The following is a 13869-nucleotide window of genomic DNA, read 5'->3' as shown; positions in this document are numbered from 1 at the left end:
GTCTGATTGGTTCGTTCGGTCTGGCCATTAGTCTGAGGATGGAAAGCCGAGGAAAAAGACAAGTCAATGCCCATCCTACCACAAAAGGCTCGCCAAAACCTCGAAACAAACTGGGAACCTCTGTCAGAAACGATATTCTCCGGAATGCCATGCAAACGAACCACATGCTGGAAAAACAATGGCACCAAATCAGAGGAGGAAGGCAATTTAGACAAGGGTACCAAATGGACCATCTTAGAGAAGTGATCACAGACCACCCAAATGACTGACATCTTTTGAGAGACGGGAAGATCTGAAATAAAATCCATAGAGATATGTGTCCAAGGCCTCTTCGGGACCGGCAAGGGCAAAAGCAACCCACTGGCACGAGAACAGCAGGGCTTAGCCCGAGCACAAATCCCACAGGACTGTACAAAAGTACGCACATCCCGCGACAGAGATGGCCACCAAAAGGATCGAGCCACCAACTCTCTGGTACCAAAGATTCCAGGATGACCAGCCAACACCGAACAATGAACCTCAGAGATAACTTTATTCGTCCACCTATCAGGGACAAACAGTCTCTCCACTGGGCAACGATCAGGTTTATTAGCCTGAAATTTTTGCAGCACCCGCCGCAAATCAGGGGAGATGGCAGACACAATTACTCCCTCTTTGAGGATACCCGCCGGCACAGATACACCCGGAGAGTCGGGCACAAAACTCCTAGACAGAGCATCCGCCTTCACATTTTTAGAGCCCGGAAGGTATGAAATCACAAAGTCAAAACGGGCAAAAAACAACGACCAACGAGCTTGTCTAGGATTCAACCGCTTGGCGGACTCGAGATAAGTCAAGTTCTTATGATCAGTCAAGACCACCACGCGATGCTTAGCTCCTTCAAGCCAATGATGTCACTCCTCGAATGCCCACTTCATGGCCAGCAACTCTCGATTGCCCACATCATAATTACGCTCAGCAGGCGAAAACTTCCTGGAAAAGAAGGCGCATGGTTTCATCACCGAGCAATCAGAACTTCTCTGCGACAAAACAGCCCCTGCTCCAATCTCAGAAGCATCAACCTCGACCAGGAACGGAAGCGAAACATCTGGTTGACACAACACAGGGGCAGAAGAAAAACGACGCTTCAACTCTTGAAAAGCTCCACCGCAGCAGAAGACCAATTGACCAAATCAGCACCTTTCTTGGTCAAATCGGTCAATGGTTTGCAATACTAGAAAAATTGCAGATGAAGCGACGATAAAAATTAGCAAAGCCCAGGAACTTTTGCAGACTTTTCAGAGATGTCGGCTGAGTCCAATTATAAATGGCTTGGACCTTAACAGGATCCATCTCGATAGTAGAAGGGCAAAAGATGAACCCCAAAAATGAAACCTTCTGAACACCAAAGAGACACTTTGATCCCTTCACAAACAAAGAATTAGCACGCAGGACCTGAAACACCGTTCTGACCTGCTTCACATGAGACTCCCAATCATCCGAGAAGATCAAAATGTCATCTAAGTACACAATCAGGAATTTATCCAGGTACTCTCGGAAGATGTCATGCATAAAGGACTGAAACACTGATGGAGCATTGGCAAGTCCGAATGGCATTACTAGATACTCAAAATGGCCCTCGGGCGTATTAAATGCAGTTTTCCACTCATCGCCTCGCTTAATACGCACAAGATTATACGCACCACGAAGATCTATCTTGGTGAACCAACTAGCCCCCTTAATCCGAGCAAACAAATCAGATAACAATGGCAAGGGGTACTGAAATTTAACCGTGATCTTATTTAGAAGGCGGTAATCTATACAAGGTCTCAGTGAACCATCCTTCTTGGCTACAAAAAAGAACCCTGCTCCCAATGGCGACGATGACGGCCGAATATGACCCTTCTCCAAAGACTCCTTCACATAACTCCGCATAGCGGCGTGCTCAGGCACAGATAAATTAAACAGTCGACCTTTTGGGAATTTACTACCAGGAATCAAATCGATAGCACAATCACAATCCCTATGCGGAGGTAGGGCATTGGACTTGGGCTCATCGAATACATCCCGGTAATCAGACAAGAACTCAGGAACCTCAGAAGGGGTGGATGACGAAATAGTCAGAAATGGGACATCACCATGTACCCCCTGACAACCCCAGCTGGACACAGACATGGATTTCCAATCTAAAACTGGATTATGGACTTGTAGCCATGGCAACCCCAACACGACCACATCATGCAGATTATGCAACACCAGAAAGCGAATAACCTCCTGATGTGCAGGAGCCATGCACATGGTCAGCTGGGTCCAGTACTGAGGCTTATTCTTGGCCAAAGGCGTAGCATCAATTCCTCTCAATGGAATAGGACACTGCAAGGGCTCCAAGAAAAACCCACAACGCCTAGCATACTCCAAGTCCATCAAATTAAGAGCAGCGCCTGAGTCCACAAATGCCATGACAGAATACGATGACAAAGAGCAGATCAAGGTAACGGACAGAAGAAATTTTGACTGTACCGTACCAATGGTGGCAGACCTAGCGAACCGCTTAGTGCGCTTAGGACAATCAGAGATGGCATGAGTGGAATCACCACAGTAGAAACACAGCCCATTCAGACGTCTGTGTTCTTGCCGTTCAACTCTGGTCAAAGTCCCATCACACTGCATAGGCTCAGGTTTAAGCTCAGGTAATACCGCCAAATGGTGCACAGATTTACGCTCGCGCAAGCGTCGACCGATCTGAATGGCCAAAGACATAGACTCATTCAGACCAGCAGGCATAGGAAATCCCACCATGACATCTTTAAGGGCTTCAGAGAGACCTTTTCTGAAAATAGCTGCGAGCGCACCTTCATTCCACTGAGTGAGTACGGACCACTTTCTAAATTTCTGACAATATACCTCTATTTCATCCTGACCCTGACACAGAGCCAGCAAATTCTTCTCTGCCTGATCCACAGAATTAGGCTCATCGTACAGCAATCCGAGCGCCAGGAAAAATGCATCGATATTACTTAATGCAGGATTCCCTGGCGCAAGGGAAAATGCCCAGTCCTGAGGATCGCCACGCAAAAAAGATATAACGATCCTAACTTGTTGAACTGGGTCACCAGAGGAGCGAGGTTTCAAAGCCAGAAATAGTTTACAATTATTTTTGAAACTCAGAAATTTAGTTCTATCTCCAAAAAACAAATCAGGAATAGGGATTCTCGGTTCTAACATAGAATTCTGAACCACAAAGTCTTGAATACTTTGCACTCTTGCCGTGAGCTGATCCACACATGAAGACAGACCTTTAATGTCCATTGCTACACCTGTGTCCTGAACCACCCAAATGTCTAGGGGAAAAAAAAGGCAAAACACAGTGCAAAGAAAAAAAAATGGTCTCAGAACTTCTTTTTTCCCTCTATTGAGAATCATTAGTACTTTGGGCTTCCAGTACTGTTATGCAAGGTAATTCAGTACCACAATGGACATAGAGGTCAGCGCACATACAGTGACCTGGCAATAACCAAAAAAACTAGAACGAGCTCTGAGACGTGGGAACTCTGTTGACCGCAATCCCTAATCCTCTCCAACCACACTAAAGGCAGCCGTGGATTGCGCCTAACGCTGCCTATGCAACTCGGCACAGCCTGAGAAACTAGCTAGCCTGAAGATAGAAAATAAGCCTACCTTGCCTCAGAGAAATACCCCAAAGGAAAAGGCAGCCCCCACATATAATGACTGTGAGTTAAGATGAAAAGACAAACGTAGAGATGAAATAGATTTAGCAAAGTGAGGCCCAACTTTCTGAACAGAGCGAGGATAGGAAAGGAAACTTTGCGGTCAACACAAAACCCTACAAAAACCACGCAAAGGGGGCAAAAAGACCCTCCGTACCGAACTAACGGCACAGAGGTACACCCTCTGCGTCCCAGGGCTTCCAGCAAGCAGAAAAAAAACAAATTGACAAGCTGGACAGAAAAAAACAGCAAACAAATAGCAAAGAGGAACTTAGCTATGCAGAGCAGCAGGCCACAGGAACGATCCAGGAGGAAACAGGTCCAATACTAGAACATTGACTGGAAGCCAGGATCAAAGCACTAGGTGGAGTTAAATAGAGAAGCACCTAACGACTTCACCATCTCACCTGAGGAAGGAAACTCAGAAGCCGCAGTACCACTTTCCTCCACCAACGGAAGCTCACAGAGAGAACCAGCCGAAGTACCACTTGTGACCACAGGAGGGAGCTCTGCGACAGAATTCACAACAGGCTGCGTTTTCCTTTGGGGAATTTCTCTGAGGCAAGGTAGGCTTTATTTTTCTATCTTTAGGGCTAGCATGTTCCTTAGGCTGTGCCGAGTTGCATAGGGAGCGTTAGGAGCAATCCACGGCTATTTCTAGTGTGGTTGATAGGATTAGGGATTGCGGTCAGCAGAGTTCCCACGTCCCAGAGCTCGTCCTATATTATCAGTAACTATCAGGTCATTCCGTGTGCTCTTAACCACCAGGTCCATTATTGTCCTGACCACCAGGTCATAACACCTTACTGCCTATGGCTTCACATAAGGGTCTCAGAGATATGGTGTTTCTCTCTCTCTGTCCCCCATATAGGATAGGACAAAACTCGTATGAATGGTGACTTGAGCCTGTTTATAGGATCTTTTCGATAACCCAGCTCTGTGGGCGTCACCGTGCCTCCTGGATGTAGGTGCGGAATGGTAACCTGCAATTAGCTGTCCTGCCGGTCTCTGAAATAAGGCGTAGAGATCCTTACTCCCTTGGTGTTCCGGCTACCAGGGTTCTGCACCTCAGAAGGAGGCAGCCTGTTCGGGGCTGGTCCCCTTCTGGTATCCTCTCCTTTGCTTCGACTTCCTTGACGCTCGCTGCAATACAATTCTTCCTTCCAATGTCTCTTTCCGGGAGCTGCAGCTTTGAGGGCATGCACAGCTCCGTTGACCCTCTGTCCTCTTCAGGCTACTGTCTGGAACTGACCAACTTTCCCTACCAGTTCTATATCTATATGTGGAGTGACCTAATGAATTAGAGCAGAAGCTCCCCCTGGTGGCCTGGAGTGTGAATGTGTTGCATGCTTGTGATACCTGGATGCAGTTATCCTTTCTTGCCTGCAAACGTAGCATCACTCTCCCCTGGAGGAAAGCAATACCACTGTGACGACCAGGACCTTGGGGTGCCACACATCTACCAGCCTAGATATCTAAAATGAAGTACAATGTAGACGTAGTTTATGGTTTGATCTATTAATGAGGTTGGTGCTCCATGTACAGACTGTGATGTCTCTTACATTTTAGGATCCCTTGACCTAGCTTGGTTCTTCTTGCTTTCTTGACTTCATGTTGCTTTTCCCGGTGAGATCCATTGACGACCGTAGACTATGACACGTGACCATTTATCGCTGAACTGAGAAGCCAATGGACTCACTGGTGGGATAAATATATTTTCACTACTTCCACCAGCAATGGAAGCAGTCCCATAATACGGTAGAGAAGCGGAGACTGTAGCTATGAATTTTTCATTTAGATAGGACTTCCCGGTGTCTTTTATAAGTTTATTGTCCTCCTACGCCCGGTTTTAAAGTTTTACACCAAATTCTTGTCTTTCTGGTTTTGAGTTTATGTTGGGTTATTAATTTCTCGCCTAAAGCTGAAAAGCAAAACTTCTGACTACAGTTTCATAGATTGCGAAAAGACACAGGTCAATCCAGTCCAATCTTTCTCCACCAGTTCTACATTCTCTGTTGTAGATTATCACCCCCAATGCCATTTGTTGTGAGAAAAGTATCCGACCTTTCTATAAAAGCTTAGAGTATCTGAAATTATTACCTCTTGTTTCGGGCATTCCACAGTCTGACTGCTCTAACTGTAAAGAACCCTTCCTAATTAGCAACCAGAATCTCCTTCCTTCCACACATAATAAGTGCCCACTGGTCCTCAGTATGGCCTTTGGAAGGAATAAGTAATGTGCCGTCCTTTATATTGACCACACATATATTTATACATTTACATTATACATTTTACAAGCTCAACTTTTCCAACCGCTCATCATACCAGAGGCTTCCATCCTTTTGAACCCCTTAGCGATGGAGCCAATTTTAATCTTAATAGCCAGGCCAAATTTTTTTTTAAATCTGACCAGTGTCACTTCATATTGTAATATGTCACAGGTGTGTCAGATGTAAGATAGTTGCTCTGCATCTGGCTGCAGAAGGTCTCTGCGTTTGGCATTGAAGACCCCTTGTTAATCCTTCTGACTTTTGGATACAGTAGCAAACTCCCTCTAGCTCTAATTGACACACCTGGACCTGGGAGTTTCTATACTTTCTGTCTGCTTCAGGGAGCTGCCGGTGATATTCACATTTTCCCTTGTGAAGGCTTGGAGCTATAGCATTTGGCTTACTTCCTCTCTGGTGCTCTTGGAGGACGTTTGGTGTAACTTCTCTGGAGTCTTCTTAAGTTATACAGTATTTCTCCCCTCTTGTTTGTCTCCCTTCTTGTCTTTAGTGTATAGTGGGACTGACTAGTGCTCATCTTCACATGTTCAGGGACTAGCTCTAGGGATATACAGGGCTTAGGTTTCCTGCTCGGCGATTGGTGTGGAACCGATATAGGGATGGCAGGGTGCTATTAGATCTGCCTAGGGGTCTCCACTCCCCTATTCCCTAGCATTTTTGTTCCTTCCCCCTCATCCCTTCGTGTTGCACTTAGTGTTCCCACACTGAACGTGACATAACTCTGGAATGCTTCAACGTATCCCAGTGATTCTGAGATTGTTTTTTCATGACACATTGTACTTTATGTTAGTGGTAAATTTAGGTCGATATGTTTTGTGTTTATTTGTGAAAATTTGGCGTGAAGATTTTGAAAAAAATTGCAATTTCCAAACTTTCATTCTTAATATCCTTAAACCAGTTAGTCAAACTGTACAAAACAATTAACAGATAACATTTCCCATATGTCTACTTTACATCTGCATCATTTTTCAAAACATCATTTTATTTTGTTAAGGTGATAGAAGGGTTAAAACTTTAACAGCAATTTCTCATTTTTTTAAGAAATTTGAAAAACCTGTTTCTTTAGGGGCCTACTCAGACTTAAAAGGACTTTGATGGACCTATATATATTGGAAACTGCTTAAAAGTGATACCATTTTAAAAACGAAATACTTCAAAACTGCTGTAAGGAAATTTATACCCTTAGGCCATGTGCACACGTTCAGTATTTTTCGCGTTTTTTCGCTATAAAAACGTGATAAAAACGCGAAAAACCCGCTTACATATGCCTCCTATTATTTACAGTGTATTACGCATTTCTAGTGCAAATGTTGCATTTTTTTCCGCGAAAAAATCGCATTGAGGAAAAAAAAGCAACATGTTCATTAAATTTGCGGAATTGCGGGGATTCCGCACACCTAGGAATGCATTGATCTGCTTACTTTCCGCATGGGGCTGTGCACACCATGCGGGAAGTAAGCAGATTATGTGCGGTTGGTACCCAGGGTGGAGGAGAGGAGACTCCACGGACTGGGCACCATATAATTGGTAAAAAAAAAAGAATTAAAATTAAAAATAGTCATATTCACCCTCTGATGGCCCCGGAGTCTTCCCGCCTCTCATCGGTGCACGCTGCCGCTTCCGTTCCTATAGATGGTCTGTGTGAAGGACCTGCGATAACGTCGCCGTCTTGTGATTGGTCGCGCGACCGCTCATGTAACCGCTCACGTGACCGCGACGTCATCGAAGGTCCTGCACACACACACCATCTATAGGAACGGACGCCGCTGAGGAGATCGGCTGTTTGCAGGTGAGTATAACCATTTTTTTATTTTTTTTAATTATTTTTAAACATTCTATCTTTTACTATTGATGCGGCATAGGCAGCATCTACAGTAAAAAAGTTGGTCACACTTGTCAAACACTATGTTTGACAAGTGTGAACAACCTGTCAGTCAGTTTTCCAAGCGATGCTACAGATCGCTTGGAAAACTTTAGCATTCTGCAAGCTAATTTCGCTAGCGAAATGCTAAAAAAAACAGGGAAAAAAACGCCAAAAAAAAAATGCGGATTTCTTGCAGAAAATTTCTGGTTTTCTTCAGGAAATTTTTGCAAGAAATCCTGACGTGTGCGGTACTGCATAGGAATTAATCCAAAATTGAATGAAAAAAAAAATTGTAATTTTTACTCTAAAATTATACTTTAGTCCCATTTTTTTCACCTTTACAAGGAATAACACAAAAAAATTGACCCCACAATTTGTAACTTAGATTCTTCTGAGCACGCTAATAACCCACTTATGGTCACAAGCCCTGTTTAGACAAATGTCCGGGGTCGGAAGGGAAGGAGCACCGTTTGAAATTTTTAACACAAATTTGGCTGAAACAGATTGTGGGCACCATGTCAAATTTGCATGGCCCCTAAGGCACCCAAACAGCAGAAACCCCCCACAAGTGACCCCATTTTACAAACTAAATGCCTCAAGGATTTTATCCAGGGGTATAGTGAGCATTTTGAACCCACAGGTACTATACAGAATTTAATAACATTAGGTTGTCATATTGAAAATTTTCAGTTTTTGTATGAAAATGTTGCTTTAGTCCCAAATTTTCACTTTTACAAGAGATAACATGAAAAAGCGGACCCCTCAGTTTGTTACCCACTTTCTTCTGAGGGTGGCAATACCCCACATATAATCAAAAAGTTCTATTTGGACAAACGGCCGGGCTTTGAAGTGAAGAAGCAAAATTTGGTATTTGAAATGTAGATTTGTCTGGAATAGATTGTGAAAGTCATGTCTCATTTACAGAGCCCCTGAGGTACCAAAACAGCAGAAACGCCCACAAGTGACCCCATTTTGGAAACTAGACCCATCAAGGAATTCATCTAGGGGGGTGTTGAGCTTTTTGAACCTGTAGCTGCTTCCAATAACTTTTTAAAATATGCATGTTAAAACAAAAATTACGTCTCTTTTCTGCTAAAATGTTGTTTTAGCACCAAATTTGTAATTTTCACAATGGATAAAAGGAAAAAAAACAGACTCCATAATTTGTTATCCAATTTCTTCCAATCACGATGATGCCTATATGTGGTCAAAAACTGCCATGTCACTTTTCCAGAGTCTTTGTTCTACCAGGTTAATGGTGTGGACTGTACTATTGTGTTGCTGCCCTTGAAGACCCCAATTGTGTCTTGTGAATAGTGTCATGCGGTTTTACATATATTGTGTCGTGTGGACTGTGTTTTGTGGTTTAAGGGCTCCAACTCACTTGCGCGAGACTCGGATGAGTCTCTCACCGCAATACCCCGGCACTGCACCTGGTACAGAGGAGCGGAGTGTGCGGCTGCATGTATTCCTATGCGGCTGCACGCTCCGATCTGAGTGCCGGGTGCAGAGCCGGGTTTTAAACATCCGAGTTGCTCGCAAGTGAGGAGGAGCCCTTAGATGTATACTTTGGTATGTTAATGTGTGGTAATATTTAGTATACAAGGTGGGTTAAGCATAAGGTAAGATGTAGGTTAGGATTTAGGACCTAAAATAGGTAGTATAGATAGTGACTGTAGGTAGACAAGCCCATAAGCATAAGCACCGCAAGTGTTAATATTTGGGGACTAGCCCATAGGGGGGGCTAGTGCTAGTTAAAAGGAACTGCTTCCTTTTTTGTGATGACTAGTGTGACAAGGTCAAGTTCAAGGTTCAGTGGGCTGTTAATGGAAGAGGGAACTTATTGTTCTGGACAGTAAGAGGTCTTACAAGAACCCTTGTGGATATTTCTGCAAGGCTCATTATAGGTGCTAAGAAGAGTGCCTTATCCCCTGGCGTACAGAAGAAGGACATGGAACTGCATCTAGGGAACATAACAGGTCTCGGGTGTACTGTGGAACTGAACATTAAATCCCTGGGGCTGACAGGATCAGTTAACACAGGGATAGTCCAGGAGGAATGAATAGGAATGCTGAACATGTACTGTGTTAAGGAGACAAGAAATGAGAAGTGTTGTGCTCGATATTGCTGTTATAATCTGATGTACCAGAACTGTCCAGTAAACTTCTGTGAGTTGAAACGAACTGTGTGTCCCCTGATTTATGTGTGGCAATGAGATGGAGACTAGAAGACAGTGAAGGCCTGCAGCCTACAAGTGAGCGTGACACACACATGAGCACCGGATAAATGTGAAATTATTCCCAGAACCATAACCTTTTTATTTTTTGTCAATATGGCCATGTGAGGGCTTGCTTTTTTGCTGGATAAGTTGCACTTTTGAACAACATCATTATGTTTGTACTGGAAAACGGGGAAAAAATCTAAGTGCGGTGAAATTGCAATTCCACAGTTGTTTTTTTTTTACCCTGTTCACTAAATGCTAAAACTGACCTGCCATTATGATTCTCCAGGTCATTTCGAGTTCATAGACACCAAACATATCTTGATTCTTTTTTTTTAAGTGGTGAAAAAAAAATCCAAAATTTGGTTAAAAAAAGAAATGGTGCCATTTTCTGAGACCTGTAACGTCTCCATTTATCATGATGTGGGGCTTATTTTTTGCGCGCTGAACAGACATTTTTATTGATACCATTTCGGTGCAGAAAAGATCTTTTGATTTTAAAGCAATGTAGCGGCGACCAAAAAAATGTAATTCTGACGTTTTGAATTTTTTTTTCTCTTTACGCCGTTTAGCGATTGGGTTAATTCTTTTTTTATATTGATAGATCGGGCGATTCTGAAGGTGATGATACCAAATATGTGTAGGTTTGATTTTTTTTAATTCTTTTATCTTGAATAGGGCGAAAGGGGGTGATTTGAACTTTTATAATGTTTTAAAAAATTTAAAAACTTTTTTTTTACTTTTTATCCAATTGGCTCTGCTACACAGAAAAGATGATCGGATCGCCTGTGTGTAGCAGAAATTCTCACCTGCTATGAAAGCCCACCATGGGGCAGTGCTCACAGCAATCTGGCAATGACAACCATAGAGGTCTGCTGGAGAGGTCTGGTTGTCATTCCGATCCATCGGTGACCCACGATCATGTGACGGGGTCATCAATGTGCGGGATTAGCAACGCGCTTCTGGTAAGAGCGAGTTAAATGCAGCTGTCAGAGATTGACAGCTGCATTTAACTAGTTAACAGCTGCGGGTGGATTGTGATTCCACCCGCAGCTGTTTCTGGCACACGTCAGCTTTATATGTCAGCTGTCATGTGCCCAGAAAGGTGCAGGCTCAGCGCCGGTTCCTGCAACAAACAGGGGGAGTCCGGAATCGGCGTACTATTGGGCCCAGTGTCGGAGAGGGGTTAATCAACCTCAATCGATTCCAAAATCAGCCGGGGCTGATGCCGCAGAGTGTCCGCTGTCATTTACAGTGGTCACCCGTGGGTCGCTATTCACTTATTCCTCACCAAATAAGGCCCCTTAGCAGCCACTGTTTTAATGCATATTAGCTGTCGTTAAGGGTTTAATAATCTAGTTGCCACCTGTGAACGGACTATAACTTCCCTATATCCTTTTTAAAAAGTGGAGCCCAAAACTGGATCCCATATTCTAGATGTGTCCTCACAAGTGACTTATAGAAGGGTAAATATACGTTGGGATCACAAGATTTTAGTTATTTTTTATACACCATAAAATCTTGTTTTTCTTTTGCAGCTGCTGCTTGACATTGAGTACTGCTGCTTAGATTACCTGTAACCAGAATCCCCAAGTCCTTCTCCTGTTCTGCAGGCCCGAGGATACTCCCATCTAATGCATTTGCAGAAATGGGATTATTCCATCCTAGGTGCATTACTCTAAATTTATCTTTATTACAGCTCATCTGCCAAGTGTTTGCCCATTCAGACATCTTATCAAGATCCTTTTGAAAAATTGTTCTGTCAGACTCAGTTTTTATTATCCTATGTAGTTTTGTGCCAACAGCAAAGACTGACACTTTACTATCAATGCCATCCACAAGGTCATTAATAAAGAGATTAACAAAAAACAATCCTAACACAGATCCTTGTGGTCCCCGCTTCTCCCATTACAGATATTTGTGTCCCCACTGCTCTCAGTGCTGATCCTTGTGGGCCTCAATGCTCCTGGCATAGATCCTTTTGGTCCCCACTGTTCCCGACACAGATTCTTATATCCCCACTGTTCCCGCCACAGATCCTTGTGGTCCCCACTACCATTACGGATCCTTGTGTCCCCACTGTTCCCGGCTCAGATCCTTTTGTCCCCACTGCTTCCACTACAGATCCTTGTGTCCCCTCTGTTCCTGGCTCAGATCCTTGTGTCCCCACTCCCCACTGCTTCCACTACAGATCCTTGTGGTCCCCACTTCTCCCATTACAGATCTTTGTGTCCCCACTGCTCTCAGTGCTGATCCTTGTGGCCCTCAATGCTCCTGGCATAGATCCTTATGGTCCCCACTGTTCCTGACACAGATTCTTATATCTCCACTGTTCCCGCCACAGATCCTTGTGGTCTCCACTACCATTACGGATCCTTGTGTCCCCACTGTTCCCGGCTCAGATCCTTTTGTCCCCACTGCTTCCACTACAGATCCTTGTGTCCCCACTGCTTCCACTACAGATCCTTGTGTCCCCACTGTTGATGGTGTAAGGAGGAGAGACGACCATGGTGTGCCTTTTCCGGAACGAGTTCGGAACCATCGGTGCTGTCACCCGTGTTGCAGGGGGTTTAGTTCCCCGGACAGACTTTTGAACTTGAGACCAGAGGTCGTGGAGGACATAGAAGGGCGACAATGCGCGGGAACCAAGTCGGTTTGAGCGGGAAGCGTTAGTGTGCAGGAACAGAGTGTGAGCCTTCCTGCACAGCACGGTCAGGACGAAGTAGGCCTAAGCGACAGGGGCCTACACCAGCTTACCGGAGACCACAGGTGCAGATGCTTCCAGAAACCTCTGACCGTGCTAACTCCCGTGGTGTTACCGATTGTTAGTGATTGCTCCCTGCAGCCAGACCGTAGAGGGCGCACTCCCAGATGGGACCACCAGGCCGCAGACAGAGTGCGGCTACCTGACATACCCGCTCCCGTACTGTGTCAGTACTTAAGAGAAAGGACTGTTCCTCCTTCAGTGAAGCTTCCCCTTGGACCCAGAAGCTGCGACCGGACATTCCAGGACCACCGACGACACCACAATTCAAGGCCCTTTTTATACCAGGACGACACCGGATTCTTCAAGTGTTCAGGCCAGAAAGCCACCATGACCATCTCAGAGATGACTACTCATCAACGCCGGATTAATAAATTTGATGCTTTTGAACTCTTCTTTATCTATTCATATACCTGTTGCCCCTAAGTTAACCGTATACAGTTTTACAGCCCTATCCTCCATTTACCTCCTCCCTGCGTGGAATAACGCTGTTAGATTAAATTCCTCTGTTAACCCTTGCTCTGCCTCCGACCATTACTGCATCCTCGCACCTGTTTTCACTGGCACAGATCCTTGTGGTCCCCACTGCTTCCACTACAGATCCTTGTGTCCCCATTGTTCCCAGCACAGATTCTTGTGCCCCCACTGTTCCCTGCACAGATCCTTGTGGGTACCCACTACTTCCAACACAGATCCTTGTTGTCCACACTGCTCCCAATACAGATCCTTGTGGTCCCCACTGCTCCCAGTACAGATTCTTGTGTCCTCACTGTTCCCAGCACAGATCCTTGTGTTCCCACTGTTCCCTGCACAGATCCTTGTGGGTACCCACTGCTTCCAACACAGATCCTTGTTGTCCACACTGCACCCAGTACAGATCCTTGTGGTCCCCACTGCTCTCGGTATAGATCCCTGCGGTTCCCACTTCTCCCAGTACAGATCCTTGTGGTTCTCACTGCTCCCAGTACAGATTCCTGTGGTCCCCACTGCTCTCGGTATAGATTGTTGTGGTCCCCACTGCTCCC

The 13869-nt window shown here is 44.8% G+C and overlaps 1 protein-coding gene across 3 annotated transcripts in view; it reads left to right on the top strand.

Moving 5' to 3' along the window:
• ATP8B1 (ATPase phospholipid transporting 8B1) overlaps positions 1-13869 on the top strand; it is a 143651-nt gene that overhangs the window by 4543 nt on the left and 125239 nt on the right. The gene's annotated exons all lie outside the window — the stretch shown is intronic.

The sequence above is a fragment of the Ranitomeya imitator genome, chromosome 1 (assembly GCF_032444005.1).
Source record: "Ranitomeya imitator isolate aRanImi1 chromosome 1, aRanImi1.pri, whole genome shotgun sequence".
NCBI lineage: Eukaryota > Metazoa > Chordata > Amphibia > Anura > Dendrobatidae > Ranitomeya > Ranitomeya imitator.
Note: the sequence above shows the minus strand (reverse complement) of the source record. Positions and strands in the feature narration are given on the sequence as shown.